Source organism: Hevea brasiliensis, chromosome 3 (genome assembly GCF_030052815.1).
Source record: "Hevea brasiliensis isolate MT/VB/25A 57/8 chromosome 3, ASM3005281v1, whole genome shotgun sequence".
Taxonomy (NCBI): Eukaryota; Viridiplantae; Streptophyta; class Magnoliopsida; order Malpighiales; family Euphorbiaceae; genus Hevea; species Hevea brasiliensis.
This window is the reverse complement of record NC_079495.1, coordinates 90,410,427-90,428,127: the sequence shown is the minus strand read 5'-3', so window position 1 is coordinate 90,428,127 and position 17,701 is coordinate 90,410,427. Positions and strand designations below refer to the sequence as shown.

Below are 17,701 nucleotides of genomic sequence, written 5' to 3'. Positions count from 1 at the left end.
CTCGGCTCATTTAACCTTTTATGTTCTGTTTTTCTTATTTTTACTTTTCTATCTGGTAATCACTATTTATTTTCAATCAGAGCTTTTCTAGGTGTCTTAAACACAGTTCTAATCCTCTTAATTGTCCGGATCGATACCGGTCACCGGAACAGTAACATATACCAGGCTATGCAAATAGGGGTGTTACAATTAGAAAATTATAATTCCTTTTGCGATAGCTTTACAACTTTATTAAGGATCGTGGAGTAAAATTTTAGAATTTTTAGAGCTTGTTTGAGTGGATTTTTACAAAATATCAGTTATAGGGACTAAAATATAATTTTTTAAGTTTATGACTATTGTCTGATTTGGAGGGCCCAAGAGGGGCCATATAATATTAATGAGATATGATTGTGAAAATTGAGAATTTAAAAGTATTATTTGAATCTTTTTGCAGGTTGGGTGGATCCTAAGTATAGGAGAAATTCTGCCGAATTTTAGGCATAAATTAGGATTGTCTCTTTAAATTTATTTTTATTTGAATTGGCACTAATAAATTCATAATAAAATTACGTAGGTGATCAGGGTCAATCATCTTCCTTCACCCAACCTTTACCATCGTCTCTGGTGTATTGTGAGTAAAATATTAATTTTAATTATAATTTCAATATTATTATATGTTCAAGCATGCCTATGCATCACTTATAAATATATATCTATGTAGTTAAACACTAGGCACGTTTTATAAGACATTCTTAATTGATGAAGTGCCATGTTTGTTATTTATGGTAATTTAGAGCAGTGTGCATGCGTTGGCGTGCGTGTGGTGTGTGGTATTGAATATGGATAGGACGGGTAGACACGGCTTGAGAGACTCACTGGGACCCGGTCCTTTATGGATAAGTCGAGATAGGCACGGCTTGAGAGACACTCGTTGGCTCTTGCATTTGGTTTATTAAACGAAAGTCCGGCTTGAGAGACACTCGCTGGCAGAGGTTGGATTAAGATAGCTGTACAGGGGATCAGCTCCCATATATGTACTGTTTGAACAGTATTAGGTGTATGAGTGCTCCAAATTGCCTTTTTACTGTTATGATGTGATTTGTATGAAATTTATGATGATGTTGCATTACATTCCTTAGGATGCATTAGTTTTAGATAGCTATAGAAATTGTGATTAAAATTAATATTTTACTCTCTGAGTCTAACGCTCACTCCTATTCACCTATTTTTCCAGGCTACAGGAGGAGTTCTTTCATAGAGCAACCCACTTTCTTCCTTGCAGGTTTAACATCGGTTATTTAATTATTTTATTATTTTTCTAAATTTGAAATTTAGAACTCCGCATGTGTTAGTAGTAGTATGGACCTTGTTAGAAATTGTGTTAATTTAAAATCTTGAGATTAATAAATGAAGATTTGTATGTTATTTAAACAATTTATAAGTGATAGTATCGGGGTTGAGAGGGGTTCTCCTGATTTTCAGTTTTTTATGGTTATCGGATTTGGTTGACCCGAATAAAATTATTTAATTTTATTTTATTTAATTTTATTTACATGTTGAGCCTAAGTTTTTGGGCTTTGGTTATGGATTTGAGAACAGTAAGGCTTACTATAGGCTTCGGAGGCTTTATACCGGCCCATGTCCTAGTGCCGGTCCGGTCTATAGGTTGGGTCGTGACATTTGGTTTCAAAAGTTAAGGTAGTCTACTTATTGAATTTGAATGTCAAATTAGAAATCCATTCAGATTGGTTTCTAATTTTTTATATTTAGAAACTGATTGTTTTCTTTTTCAAAAGTTAAGGTATTCTACCTATTAAATTTAAAGGTCAATAGAAACCAATCATAATCGGTTTTTAATTCCTTATTAGAAACCGATTACTTTCAGTTTCAAAAGTTAAGGTATTCCACTTACTGTATTTAATGGCCAAATTAGAGACTAATTTTTATTTGTTTCTAATACCTTAATTTAGAAACAGATTTATATCAGTTTTAAAAATTAAAATATTTTACTTATTGAATTTAAAGGTCAAATTAGAAATCGAATTTGGTTAGTTTCTAATTCCTTACATTTAGCAACCGATTGCTTTTGATTTTAAAAGTTGAGGTATTTTACTTATTGAATTTCAAGGTCAAGAAATCGATTTCAGTCAATTTCTAATTCCTTATATTTAAAAACCGATTGATTTCGGTTTCAAAACTTAAGGTTTCTACTTATTGAATTTTAAGGTCAAATTAGAAATCGATTTCTCAGTTTGTAATTTCTATATATTTTAATAATATAAATTAATTAATAATAGAAAAATGACTATATATTTAATTTGAATATAGTTAATCAAAATAAAAGAAAAATTATAATTATAATTATTAATTGAATAAAATCTATATTATAACTACAAAATTACTTAGTTTCAATGAAAACTACATAGTTTTGAATTAGAAGAATAAAAAAAATCAAAATTTTCTTTTTTAAAAAAAAGAAAGCAGGTGAAATCTTAATTTTGGCACTCTAATTTTGCACCAAAATTTTCACAAAAATTAGTAGCTTGATTTTATACTATCCATGCCCATTCATTCTCACTCCACTTAGGTTATTCTCAATTTGCTCTCTCCTTAACACTCGGTTTTATAGTCATCACCTTCAAAGACTCATCTGCATATACCAACTTCCTCACTTTAACATCCCATGATCACTGACTACCACATAGCAATGCCACATAGCCACAGACTGACGCATACCCATTTCGCCAATTCTTCGACCTGGCAACTTCCTCGTATGCTTAAGTGACACTGGTTTTGCCTCCTCCCTTTGTGACGTGCCCAAGTCATACTAGTGTTAATTTCTCCCTCATTCAGTCAAGGCTCGGCTCACCTCGCCACAACTTACCAAGTTGCGTCCTTCCCATATTGCCATGTGTTAAAATATTATTAATGTTTTTTTATTACATTGTCATGTTTTAATTTATTAATTATTTATTTTTATATTTATAAATATTTTTAATTTAATAATTCTTTATATATCTAACTCAACATTTAATTTAAAATTTATTATATTTTATTATTAAAATTAATGAAAATAATTTTTCTAAAAAAATAATTTTTAATAAAATTAAATAAAATTCACAATTTTCTTTGCACCAATTTTTTTATGCAAAATTAAAACTCCCTGTCCATCTGCTCACAAGTTACCCATCGCAGCACTCTCACGCCCTCCGCTCTCAAAAATTCACTCCGGCCATTTCGTACATCTTCAATCAACCGGCAAGGAGCTTCATTTCCTACCCATCCATCCAAATCTCAGCTCTCATCTACACACCTACAAACCAGAACACACAGCTTCCCTATCATACTTATACATAGAGAAGCCCACAACCTACGCTCCAGACAGTCGCCAATCTATCTCTTCATCTTCACTTCATTTCCTAAACCCTTAAATCCATTCTCTAACCACTTACTCTCTGTAATCCACCGCTGTTCCAAACCTTCCCGTTTCCTTCCTATTTGCGTTTTCAAATCCCACTAAATAATCCATTTCCAGCAACGAAATGTCGCCTCTTTCCAAGGCAGAATTGGCTGGGACTTCAAATGAAAGTCTCGGTGAAGATGAATTGGAGAGGAATTTGGGTGTGTAAATTGGAAATCCCATTGTTCCCTCGTATATTCCGCCATCTACTAAGCTTAGTTTGAGTGACCAAGCTTTTTTTCTTGTTATTTGTCGCTTGCACGGTATAAGCTTTTTCTATGTTCTCTTTTGGTTTATGGGTCTAAATGGTGATGTGGGTATCATCTCCTGGAGGCTTTTTCTCCAATTAACGAAATTTCTGTGATCAAGCTTTTATTTATTTATTTTTTCATTCTTCCTGTGAGCAATGAATGCTATTGGTGTGGTTGTGACTAACAGCTGAGAATTTTTTATTTCTTTCTATTAGAGTATGATTTCTTGGAATTTTTTGTTTTGGGATTAGGATTTAGAACCTTAGTGGCTTTTGAATTTTATTTTATTTTATTTTTTTGTATCTTTTACTTAGTCGTGTCTTCATTAGAAATAAGCTGTTTCTTAGATTTGGTAATTTGGGTTACAAGTAAATTTGAAGTTAATGCTGGTGATATGGATTTTCAAGAACTAGCAATTGTATTAGAATATTAGGTTCTTGGCCATTCTGAGTAGCAGTTTCGCTTGGCATTCATCGATTTTATAGTATAATGTATGGGGTCTTAACTGTAACTTTAAGCCTAGACGCTGTGAATTACATCATGAGATTATGAAAGAACTTGAAAATTTTCCAATGAAAATCTACTCATATATCAGGCATTTTATATATTTTTCAATTGGACTAGTAAGAAACTTGGATCTCTTTAGAAGAAAAATCAATAACTCAGTCTTTACCATATGGATTGTGAATTGTTGACAGTGAGATTTATTAACTGGGCTCATTGCTGATAAACATTAGTAAATTTGACTACGTGCAGACTTCTATAGCTTTTACAAGCCTTGCCATGCCATCCCAACATTCTATGTGAGTTATATGAAATTACAAACTCTATTGAAAAATCTCGTATCTTTTAACATCGAGTTTAGCATTATTTTTCATATTCAAGTCCAATTTTCTTTTTAATTGCTTGCTTTATTATGGCTTGAGTGCAATATAATTTCTAATGGCAACATCAAGGCTCTATAAGAATTCTATAAAATCCATATATATATATATATATATATATATATATATATATATATATATTATGGCTGCCATCTCTTGGTTATATCAATTTTGTTTATTGTATGATTAATTTTCATATTACTTACGGCCAGACTAGGAGAAAACTTGGTTATATCCTCTTACTAGTGTTGTTTTTCGCCCTACTGCCTATCTCTAGTTATATCCCATCCCTGCTTTTGCTTGTAAGAAAAGCAGAGAAAAGAGAAAATTTTCAACTAATTAATCCTTGGTACATGGCAATGGAAATGACCATGCTCAAAGATGAATTCTTTTGATTTTGATGAACTAATTCTTTTGGTTTGGCATATGAAATTACAAATTTCATTAAGGTCATGTTTTTGGCATGTTAGTTAGGTCACACAATAGAGAATAAAATAATACCAATGAGGGCTTTTCTTATTTTCTTTATAATTTAAGCTTGGTGGATAAAGATAAGCACGGCACTTCAACAAGCACAGCACAACACGTGTCTTAACAGCAGTAGCTTAGCCTTTGGAGAGGAGGGATTCCTTTGCCATTTGCTGCCTGAAGGGAAAAACTTAATTAAAGCTGAAAACTTGAAAGTCATAAGAGTAAAAAGGGAATGACATTACTCCCCGCCCCAACTACCAAGAAAAAAGGTTTGGACCAAATTTCTTTTCTTTTCTCTGCTTTCACTCTATATACAGTCAGCAAGAGTCATAATATAACAGGAACATTTGCATTATGCAGTATAGTTTAACTAAAAGAAGAAATTAGTGTAGCATGTCCTTTTCATGCTATCCAATAGATGCAACAAGTATTAGGGGACTAAAGCTTTCAACCACATTTTCTGATTTCCAGCAATGCTCCTTGCCAACTTGGTTTCTACCCATTTTGGTGTTTGGCGACAATTCCAGTTATAATGAACTGTACTTTAGAGTATGACTAGTGCCTCTTTGACATTCTAGGCTTATCTTTACATGCTTTTGGCTTTGTATTGATGACAATTACATTACAGACTCAAGTAAAATGATGCCAAAATCTAGGAGAGAACCTACTAGTATTTATATGCTTATAATGAAACTTTAGTTCTTGACAAATTCTTGCAAAATACATCTCCTAACCTGAGGGAAAACCAAAAGAATTAGTTTGTCAAAATCAAAATAATTTATCTTTCGGCATAGTCATAATATGTTAAATGAAATTTTCCATCCCTGGTACATGGCAATGGAAATGTAACTATTTAACCTATTTATTTGTCAAGCTGGACCCAAATAGTTAGATGAATTCTAGAATGAGATCATCAGAGATTGCTAACTTATGGGAACAATAGTAAACTTGAATTAACATTTATTAATGTTGGCAAGGGCAATTTAAACAAAAAAAAAAAAAAAAGCTCAATTTATTAATGGTAATTTTTTTTCCATTTTTAGATTTGGTAAATGATCTACTTTAGTTGAACTTTTGACCTTTAGTCCTTGCTCTTTTCTGGTTTATTGCTGACTGCATTTTATATCAAAGCAACATAGGCATCAATTCTTCAATTTTGGAATAAAATGCAAAAATGTGGTTGATTGTTCTTTTCCCTGATTTGTCCGAAGCAGTGAATGATCGCTTCTGCACAATTATTTCCTCTGTCAGTAATCTATTATAGCATCAGAGGTAATTAAATTGCTGCTAGTTTTTTATTCAGACTACTAGTTATGTCCCTCTTAAGCTTTATGTAGTGAGAATGAGCTTTCCTTCCTTCCTTTATTATTTTGTCATTTTCTCTCCATGAAAACAAGAAGAAAAAATTTTAGCCTTTCAGTGTTTAAATTAAACCCACCATTATTTAGTTAACACACTTGACAATCATACTGTGGTGCATGTTATCATGTTAATTAATTATATATGTTAATCAAGCATATTCCTACTGTTATATCATTAATAATTATATGATGCTTTTGCTATGTATATATAATGAAAAAAAATTATTTCAAAACTACATGAAGTGAAGTCTTTAAAATCATTAAGTTCATTTTAGGATAATAACCAATTAAATTATTTTATTGAGATGAAAATGATGAATTTGAATTGCAGAAATTAATAGCCAATAATGATGTATCAAAAAAATGACTTTAGTTATCAAATGAATAATTACTTTTAGAATCCACAACGTGAAAATTTCATATATTAAATCATTTTTTTAGAAAATTAAAAAGATTTACATAGAAATGACAGATTTTGAAGTAGTGAATAAGCTGACCTGTCATGAAGAAGAGAAAATGGAAATAAATTATAGTTTAAGCAGAGTGGGTTACCAATCAGAGTGTTAAACAAATAATAATGGAAAAATAAACATGCTGCTACCATAGATTCCACAAATTTTGCATAAGCCATTACAGCAAATAATGTTGTCTTATTGTCAATCTTATAAGCATGCTGACCCAGCGTTAGCATGCCAATGCCAAACTTAACTCAAACTTTGCTCCTACATTATTGTGAATCTTATATTAATATTATAATTATTAATTATTATGGCATTATTGTTTATTATTTTAATTATTTATTCAGGGGAAATTCTAGGAGTACATCACTGGTCACAAAGGTAATTTTTTTTTATTATAGAATGATAGAGATGCCTTTACTCTTTCCTCATATTAGCTAATATAACTATTCTGATCAATCTTTATTGTGCTTTTGATTTTTGAGGCGGGGAGACTTCATCAGATTTAAAGTAGATCCGGTAGTATTCTTGTTTGATTTAACTAATCTTAAACTTAGATCTAACAAAAAATAAATTTCTTTGATTGTTAATATAATAATGTGCAAGTATGGACAGTGTGCAATGGAAAAAGAGATTCGACAATTACACCAGGCTGTCGCGACTCTAAAGGATAGTTTGGCTTTAATGGAGGAGAGATTCTGGCAATGTGTGCATGATAGCATAGATGATGTAGGGCTGGAGCTCAGAATGCTACTCAATAGGATGATGCTAGAGATATTGATGGTTGTGACATTATTAACGATGATCAGCTTGTTTTGTTGTTTTTATGATATTTTGTTTTTTCATGTAGTACATTATTGTTATAATTTTTCACTTTGGTATCTATATATAATATTGATTGATATTTAACAATCTGATATCGTAAATATTGTGATATTGAGCATCTAAATTTAATAATATATTTATACTTCAAAACAAGAAATGATATATTAAATTAAAAAAATTAAAAATTTTTATAGTAATTTGAAATGGATTAGAAACTCTGAAACGGAAAAGAATTTGGTTTCAAAATAATTTTTTTTTTTTACATTTAGAAATAGACTTGAAATGGAATTTTGTTTCTATTTTTGAAAGTGTTTTATTTTTGTTAGGCTTATTTTATAAGTTAGAAATTGATTGGAAACGAAAATCTATTTTAGGTAATAGAAATCGATATTTTTCGGTTTCTAATTTGAAATGGATTTCAAAACGAAATTGATTTGGTTTCTAATTTTGAAATGAAAATTTTTATTTCAAAATGGTTTCAAAATTTGAAACGGATGCCATATTTCGTTTTTAATTGATTTAGAATCTAGTGGATTTTAAACTGATTATTTCAGTTTTAAATCGGTTTCTAATTGTAATTAGAAATCGATTTCCAATGATTTGGAACCGATTTTTCTGTTTCAAATTTCCTTTTTTCTTATAGTGTATGTACAATGATATATTCCTTTTTTCTTATAGGTTTATTGGTGAGGGATTAAGAGTGATATGTGATATTGTTGCCTTAAAGGCTTGAATACAAGTGTTTACTAGTTGGCTAGAAACTCAAGAGAGGTAATGATTTTGTTTGTTTGAAGATCACCGATCCCTGGGCTAGAGGAGAATGAGATGCCTAAGCTCTACCATGCCCTATCGGTTCACTGACATCACCATGGTCTGAGTTCTTCTTCAACAATCGATCCTGTCATGACCCAACCTATGGGCCAGACCGGCACTAGGACTTGGGCCAGCCTAAAGCCCCTGAGGCCCTTAGTAAGCCTAACTATTTCTCAAACCAACTCTAAGGCCCATTTGGGCCCAATTTCAAAAATTTAACCGGACAAAGTCCGGCCATAAAATGGACCTTTCAATGGAGAGTTTTTGACTCACCCGACCTGTAAACATGATATATAATCAATTGGGGAGTTCAGCTCACCCTCCACATACTCATATGTTATAAAATAAATGGGAGCTCAGCTCTCTCATCCAGTCCAACATACATGCATATAATAATAAATTTACAGGTCTAATATGGTAATTATATTACAGACCCAAATCAAATAAATATTTCTAACACATGCGGAAATTCTAGGAGTTAATAGAATTATACAAATATTAATAAATGACCTGCGAAGAAGAAAAGCAGGTTAACCACAACAAATATCCTCTTGTAGCCTGAAAAAATAATGAACAGGAGTGAGCGTTCAACTCAGAGAGTAAAATATCAATTTTAACCATAATCTCTATAACTATCTAAAGCTAATGCATCATGTAGATTGAAATGCAACATTAGTAATATTTTCACATCATAACAGCAAAAAGGTAATTTGGAGCACTCACACACCCAGTAATATCAAATCATAAAATATATGGGAGCTGATCCCCTATACAGCTCTGTTTAATCCAACCTGTGCCAGCGAAGAACTCAAGTCAGACTTTTGCTTAATAAACCAAATCGGGGTCCCAGCGAAGAACTCAAGCCGTGTCTACCCCAAAGGATCGGGTCCCTGCGAAGATCTCAAGCCGTGTCTACCCGTCCTGTCCATATCCAACACTATACCACACGCACGCCAACACACGCACACTGCTCCAAATTACCACAAACACATCCATGGCACTTTAATAATTGTGAATGCAACATAACTTGTGCCTAGAGTTTAACTACATAGACATATACATATAAGTGATGCATGGACATGCTTGAACATATAATAATATCGAAATTACAATTAAAATTAATATTTTACTTACAGACTTGACAGCAGTCATTGTGGCGGCTGGGCGGAGGAAAAAGGTTGTCCCAACTCACCTAACAATTTTATTACAATTATTTAATACAATTGACTCAATACAAACCAAGAAAAGACCAAATACGTCCTAAGTCGTGCAGAAAATCCGGCAGAGTCTCCCCTATATCTAGGACCTACCCAACCTGCAAATGGTTTTAAAATATACTTCTATATCCACCAAGCATACACCCACAACTCAATCATATCACACAGCCCCTCCTGGGCCTATCCAAACAGTCATCAATCACAATATGAAAAATTACAGTTTAGTCCTTATATTGACCCTTTTTGCAAAAACTACCCAAATAAACTCTAAAAATTCTAAAACTTTGCCCCGCGGTCCTTAGCAATATTACTAGGCTATTGCAAAAAGAATCAAAATTTTTTGAACTACCACGAATATTTTATGGATTTTTAATCCCATTTAAGCACTAGAAAATTATGAAAAAGCAAGGTTCGGGTTTACCTATGGCGATTCCGACTCCGAGGACGTGCTCGGGACGTCTGACAATGGTAGGGTAGCCAAAATCTCGATCCAATTCGGAGACTTTTTCGGTAGCCGGTCTGTCTGATCGAAAATTCACAGACCTGGACAACTGTCGGATTTCTGCGAATTGAAGGTACCTACACGAAGCCCACAACACGGGGGTTAGTATATAATTTTTACGAAATTTTCTAAGCTCATTTAATGCTCTAAAAATACTACGAAGTTTCGTGGGATCTATCGAAAAACGGTATCAAAAAATTTTGAAATTTATATTGCCCGAAACTCTCGACGAGTGGAGCGCTCTGGTACTCTCGGTTTTCTCGTGGGATTCACGATTTGCGAGAAATCTAGCCCAAAATTCAAAATGGGCTAAAATTTTCCTAACAAAAATTGGACAAACCGCTCGATGGATTTTTGTGTTCTTGATGTCTATATAAAGCTCTCGAGGTGTAGATGGTGTTTGACATAAGACCCTGCCCAATCGGTGGCCGGATCGGCCGGATTTCGGCCAGGAAGGTGAAGCATCGCGCGCGCGCAAGGGGAGGCTTTCGCGCACTTTTTTCGGCCACCTAGGACGATGGCCGGCCGTGGGGAGGCACCGGGGCGGCGCGCCGGTGAGGTGGGGAGGTGGCGGCGTGGCCTGGGGGTGAGGGAGGAGAGAGAAAACGGGAGAAAGAGAGGAGAAGAGGAAACGCGCGCGGGAAGAAAAAGAAGAAGAAGAAGGAGCTGGCTCGATTCGGCCAGTCCAATCCGGTCCAGTTCGATTCGGCCGGTTCGATTCAGGGTACCCGAAATTGAATTTTTTACTTTGCCTTGGGACCAAAAACGAGGACCAAAAATTTCGAAAAAAATTCTAGAAAACTCAAAAAAATTCATAGACTCCAAATATATTTTTAGTTTTACCACGTGGTTTTTAAATTAATTTTTAAAAATCATCAAAGTTTTATATTTTCGGAAAATTGAACCCGATTTCTAAAATTGGAAAAATCTCAAATAATTTCTCAAAATTTAACTAAAATAAAATATCAATATTTACCCAAAAATAATAAATTTAAAAATTAGGGGTGTTACAGATCCTAACTCGCTCGTGAATGAAGGGGAGTCTACTCGGTTTAGGGATTGATCTTTTAGCTACGCATGTCATTTATTCTCCATGTTTGATGTGTTCCGAAGAGTTTGAAACCTCCTTTGGTGGTAGATGGTGACTCTCTATGCTAATAGTGATGGAATGACTTTGCTTTCTGTTTATGATGGATTGTTGGATTCAGGTCTTGTACTTGGTTTCTTAAGGTTTCTTTTATGAGGGCTTTGGGCCTTTTCTTATTGGGTTTGGGTGTTGAAGGTTCACTAAGTTCTTGTTATAGTTAGGTTTGGACCATGCATCATGTATCTATGCTTTCATCTATGAAATCATATTGTCATTAAAAAAAATAAAAAGATAAGAATTAAAATGGAATAAAGCAAATAACTATACCCTAAAAATGTCCTTGGAGTTAGAAGTGTAAGAAAAGGCATGGAGATTACCTGAATAAACTAAAGGTCTTTACTAGGTCATAGGCATAATATAAAAGGAAAAAAAAAAAGATTTTGCCATTTAAAAAGGACAAAAAGTGCAAATTTATCTTTTGTCTAAATTAATCCAAACTTTTCTGCTTAAACCTAAATTGGTTCAATTTTTGACAAAAAAAAAACTCTAATTTTTTATTAATAAAAATTAATTTTATATTTTGAAATATTAAAAATCATTTACTCTTTCTAATAATTAAAAAAAAAAAACTAATATCTAATAACCCTAGCCTACAGAACCAAATTCTAAATTTACAAATCCACCTCTTCTCAACTTCCACCCTTTTAATCTCTTTTCTTCTCCAAATTTACAAAATCACCTTCTCCCTTTCCTAGATTCATAAAACCATATTAATTTATGCTATATTATTGACCATTAAACCCCCTTCCCCTCTCACAGTCCCTCTTTCCCACTCCTTTCCTCTCATTCTTTCTTTCCATGCTATCGTTCCTCTAGCTAGCTCATCCATCAAGAACCCTTGCTGCCACATCCACTACCTTCGATGATGCCCAGTATTTGACCATTGCATCACTCAGTGCCCTATGGACGCGAAAACAAGTCAGAGAATGGATGAGGAATTGTGATCTTCCAGTAAAAAAACATGTCAGAGAGATGATAAGATGCTTGATGTTCTAGGTCTTTAGATATGAGAAGCACTTAGTGGAGATGGGTGATGAGCAGCTATGTGTCATTTTTTATAGTGATTCGAAGGAAAAGAAGTGTGTTGATAGTCACTTAGGTATGGTAGAGAAGCTATGCAAAGAGATGGGTCTGGCAGGGAAGTTATGAGAGAAGTGATGTTCTATCGACGTTAAGAGAGATGAGTTTTGCCACTTTGATTTGTGTTCTAGATTTTGATTTTTGCTTTTAGGTTTTGTATTCTTATGTTCTTGATTTTGATTTGTTTTTGGGTTTATATTTTTTTTGTTTTGGATTTTGATTTGTGTTTTTGAGTTTCCCAAGTGATATTCTTCAACTGGCTTGTATTATTTATTTTTTTATTTGGTGTTCTTGAATCTGGGAGAGATGTTCTTTAATTTGCAATTTTTTTTATTTTCACAAAAATTTTCAATAACTTTTAATATTTAAAATATAAAATTAATATTTTAGTAATAAAAATTATAGAAATTATTATGTTAATTTTTTGGCCAAAAAATGGGTTGATTTAGGCTTCAATCAAAAGGTATGAGTTACCTTAGTAAAAAAACTTAAAAATAGACTTATTTGGACATGAGCTAAAAGTTTATGGACAAAATTGAGCTTTTTTTCCTTAAAAAAAAATATTTCTTTCATATCTTCTCCAAATTTTCATAAACATTTTAAGTTATGTATTTAAAGTTTTTTTAAGGATCAAAATAAATTTTTACAAAGCATTTTAGAAGTGTGCACTTTTGTTAGAAATAATAAAAGTAGCAAACTACTTTAGCTTGAGGTTCATGGTACTTTTTAGCATTTCAAGGTAGAAGCAAAAATAGTCAGCTATTTTTAGTTATACTATAAGTGGATACTTTTAAAAGTAACTACCTACTAATGTCACAGGCTAAATTTCACCCACCATCTCTCAACTTTCAGGGTTGTTTCAGTAATATTCTTAAACTTCAATTTGTATCACCTTCAACTTAATACTATCTAAAGTCCCTCATGCTACTTTTCAAGAGGAGTTCCAGCTAGATACTAATCTAAACATGTCTACGTGGAATAAAAAGAATAAAAAAAATTTCTCTCTCTACCATGTGGCATTTTCATAATAAAAAAAAATATTTTTTCTCTCATATCCCTTTCTCTTCTCTCCCTTTGGTGTAACCTTTATGCAACACCCAAAACCCAAATTCATTCCATTTGATGAAGATCAACAACAAAACAAAACCACGTGTGTTTCCAGCAAATTCAGATGCATATAGAAATGAAAATCAAAACTCATAAGTAAAAGAGATTAAACTCAGATACAATATAAATTATCATTCATCACAATATGCAACAATATCAATCACAATCAAATTTAGCAAAATTAATCAATCCACACCAACAAAATTAATCCATCCCACATAATAAACGTAAATTAACAAAATTAATTCAATCCCACAAAAATCAGTTAACAAATTTCAACTAGAAAACAACCCAAGTGAAAAAGATGAGACAAAATTTCAACCACTAAGGAATTGAAGGTTCTACATGTGTTCTAAGTTAGATGAAGAACCAAAAAATGAGATGAGAAAGGTGGAGAGAGGTTGAATATCAACCCAATTAACAAAATTGATTAGAATATATATCAATTAACAAAATTTCAACCTAGATGCACACAAAATTTCAACTACTGAAGAACTAAAGTGAAGGTTGAGGGAGGACAACTATTGATTAACAACTAGTGAGAGGAAGAATTAGTGTGAGACTTTGAGAAACAGAGGCAAGAGAGGCTAATTCTATAGATGTAAAGATTTGAGAACCTTCTTCCATAACAAGCAGAGCATGATCTGTGAGATTGTGAGGCTTTTGACCTTCGAGAGGTGTGAGGATATGAAATGCTTCAAGACATTAAGCAAAATGAAGGCAGTAAAAAAGGTGTGAAAGAATGCAAAGCACAAATGAAGAATGACTGAGGGTATGAGGAAGGAGTGAAAAGGCGAGTTATAGATAGAGTGGAAAATGATGTGAGCGAAGCTGGAAAGGGGAGTGCTGGATTATGAGGGTAGAGGAGAGTGTGGCTAAAGGCAAATGAGTCATTGCTGTCAGGGATGAGATTTTAGAAGTTTTGATATGGCGTGGAGTTATGGATGAGATGTGATTGTGAAGAAAAGAAAAGGGATTAGGCCATTAGGGAAGGGAAAATGAATGATTGAAGTCAAAGAGAGTGAAGAGGAAGGGCAGGAAAGAAAATTTTTTTTTATTGTTATTAAAATGCCACATGGTGGAGAGAGAAAATCTTTTTTTATTCTTTTTATTCCACGTTAGCATCTAGCCAAAACTCCCATCGAAAAGTGGCATGAGGGACTTTGAATAGTATTAAATTGAAGTTTAAATATTTTTATGATATAAATTAAAGTTCAAAGACATTACTCAAATAACCCTCAACATTGAGGGACGGTAGGTGAAATTTAGCCAATTTCACACCCTTACAACTTTTTCTCTTTTGCAAAAAAGGACAAAATAATGGCTAATTTTCACCTTTTTAATGAACTACTTTCATGATTCATGTGTCAAATAGTTATATTTCAAAGTACATATAAATATAATCGTTTAGCTCACTCTTCTAGTATATGAAAGCTATCCATATCAAAAAGAATTATTACAACATATTTAAAACTTTCATCTTATTCTTTTACTTCATCTTGCTCAATTCTTGACAAATCAATCTCTCTAATCTGTAAAGACTTCCTAAGTTTGTATTTAGGGTAATTTACAATTCATTCCTTAATATTTGGCAAAATATACAACTTAGTCACTATATTTTTTAATCAAAAAAGTTAATCCCTCACTTTTTAATCCATTAATAAAATACCATCCTACTCTTAAATTATTGTTAACCCAAGTTTCAATTGAAATAATTAAGTCCCCAACATTTTGACGAAATTAAGAACTTAGTCCATGTATTTTCAAAATCAAACAAGCTAATCACTCACTTTTTAAATTTTTATAATTTTTTATTAGAATATCTTGCAATTAAGAGGCAGATCTTAAACTTGTGTATCACAAGTCAAATGAAACCAACAAGAACAAAGTTCAATTCATGTGCTACCTAAGAGCTTACAAATGAAGGATGAAATTTAGTGAGGAATAAGAAGTTTCTTAAGTCATTGACAAGAACATAAAAGAGGAGTTAAAGGTAAAGCAAGAACGCTACACGCAAGTTGATATTATCAAGAAGAAACATGAGAAGTTACTAAATCACAAGCTAAGAATGAGTTCTATGCAGTGCAACTTTTCTCCAACTTAGAATAGTAAAAGGGAGGATTTGCTTAGGCAAACTCAAGAAAATTTGATTTTCATGTCAAGTACTCAAAGCCACCATTAGCAAATATACCACTAGAGTCCATCAAGCCTATTGGTTGGGAAATAGATAATATACTAAACAAGCAGGAACTAAAAAAGTCAATGGAATATAATTGCTTTTATGGTTGGTGAAGTACCAATACCATTTGGTTGTGCTGCTACTTCAATTAAACTACCTTCACTATTTGAAGCTCTTAAGAAAGACAAAATAAAGATTGTGCCGGGGAGGGGAGGGGGTGTGTGGTGTGCAAAGGAAGGGAGATAGAGGATAAGTAAGCAAAGTTTGTTGAAGGAGTTAGAGTTAAAGCTAAAAGGTATATGAGCATAGTCACACTGTAAAACACTAGCGACAATAGCCCCAAAAGGGTGGTCTTAAAGAAGGTTGATAACTTCTATGCATCAAGGCTCATATCAATGGCAGACTAATGCCAAGGGTATTGGCGGATAATGGATCATAATGAATATGATGTCACTAATAATGTTTGGATAGTTGGAAAGTTTTAAGGAGAAATTTGGTGCAAACAGAGGTCACAATGTAGGGGTTCACTGGGAAAATAGCAAAAGCAATTGGAGTTATTCCCATGGAGGTCATAGTTGGCGGTAAGACTATGCTTGGTGCCTTCTTCAATGTTAATTCAAAAGCCAACTGCTATTTGCTATTGGGTAATTAGGATTGGATTCACTCCAATCTTTGCATGCCTCCATCATTGCATCAAATGGTATTGTTTTGGAATGAAGATGATTTAGATATCATATGGGTAAACAACAAGTGATTAGAAAAAGCCAAAGGAATTCCAAAGCCAAGTATTATGATGTGGACTATGGCACCATTAAAATCTTGAGACATGCCAAAGGTAAGAAGACCATAAGAACTTCATAAAAAAAAAAAATTAAAACAAATTCCTTAGGAAAAGCAGCTAAATTCTTAAAGACTAATGCCATCATGTCATACAAGCTGATGATTATGCCAGTCATTGAGGAGATCTATAAGTAAACTAACTAGAGAATAGGAGGTAGTGATGGCTACTATAATTGGCAAAGCCTTTTTGTAAGCAATAATGAAAAGCTGATGTAGGAAGAGGAATTTGACATGCATGGATCAAAACTTACCTATAAAGAGCTCTATAACGAAGATGAACAAGATATGAAAGATGAATTGACGGTGAAAGATCCTAATGAGCGCCTTCTAAGCTAGATGATGGAAGGGCAGATGTTCAAAAATTTTAAAATAAGACTGCATATTCTTTAAATGTTGTTTTATCATTATATATTCATTTTTTTTTTCTTGCTTTTAATTTTTTACTTTAAAAATTATAATATAAAATTAATTGATGAGACAAACCTAAAATGTTGTTAGGTAGCAATTTATTATCCCATAGAAGATATTAGCAGTGGGTACTATTCGATTCTAAGTCAAAATTGAAATTAGATTAGTAGTTATGGTCTTAAGGTTGGAGATTCAGGATCGAACTTAAGGGTTCCTCTTAATTTCAATTTTTATTTTGTTTTATCTTGATTTTAATTTTTATTTTGTTTTAGTCCGGTTTACCCAATTTGATTCAATTTAATCAAATTCAACAAACAAAATTCTTTTAGAACTCTTTTTTCTTTTAAAGTAAAAAAAATAAAAATTTGACTCTAAATAAGACTAAATTAATTAAAAATAGTCTGATTTAATTTCTGTTTGACTCTCATTCAAACCACATCAAACCCAATTTTGATTCCATCATATATTTCATCTCCCCATCTAATTTTTCAACTTTTGCCATTAATGATAATTTACCATTATAACTTTTTTTGTCTATAAATTTTTATCATTATTAACTTTTTTTTATCCCTCATTGATTAACTTTTAATTTTTTAACTAAAAAATATTAAATTATATATTTTTTAAAATATGAGAATTAAACCATTAATTTCATTAATCTTATTACAATCTATGGAGTAAATAGTAATAAATCTTATTATTATTGGCCCACCGCC

The 17,701-nt window shown here is 32.5% G+C and overlaps 1 long non-coding RNA gene across 4 annotated transcripts; it reads left to right on the top strand.

The window, feature by feature from the left end:
• Positions 1-3,119: 3,119 nt before the first annotated feature.
• Positions 3,120-7,779, top strand: LOC131178683 (uncharacterized). Of its 4 annotated transcripts, XR_009147628.1 has the most exons (4): positions 3,120-3,705; positions 4,450-4,496; positions 5,115-7,248; positions 7,353-7,779. It is a non-coding gene; the product is annotated as an uncharacterized LOC131178683 (long non-coding RNA). The 4 variants fall into 4 exon arrangements; XR_009147626.1 differs by having other exon boundaries at positions 6,263-7,779; XR_009147625.1 differs by having other exon boundaries at positions 5,115-7,779.
• Positions 7,780-17,701: the final 9,922 nt, after the last annotated feature.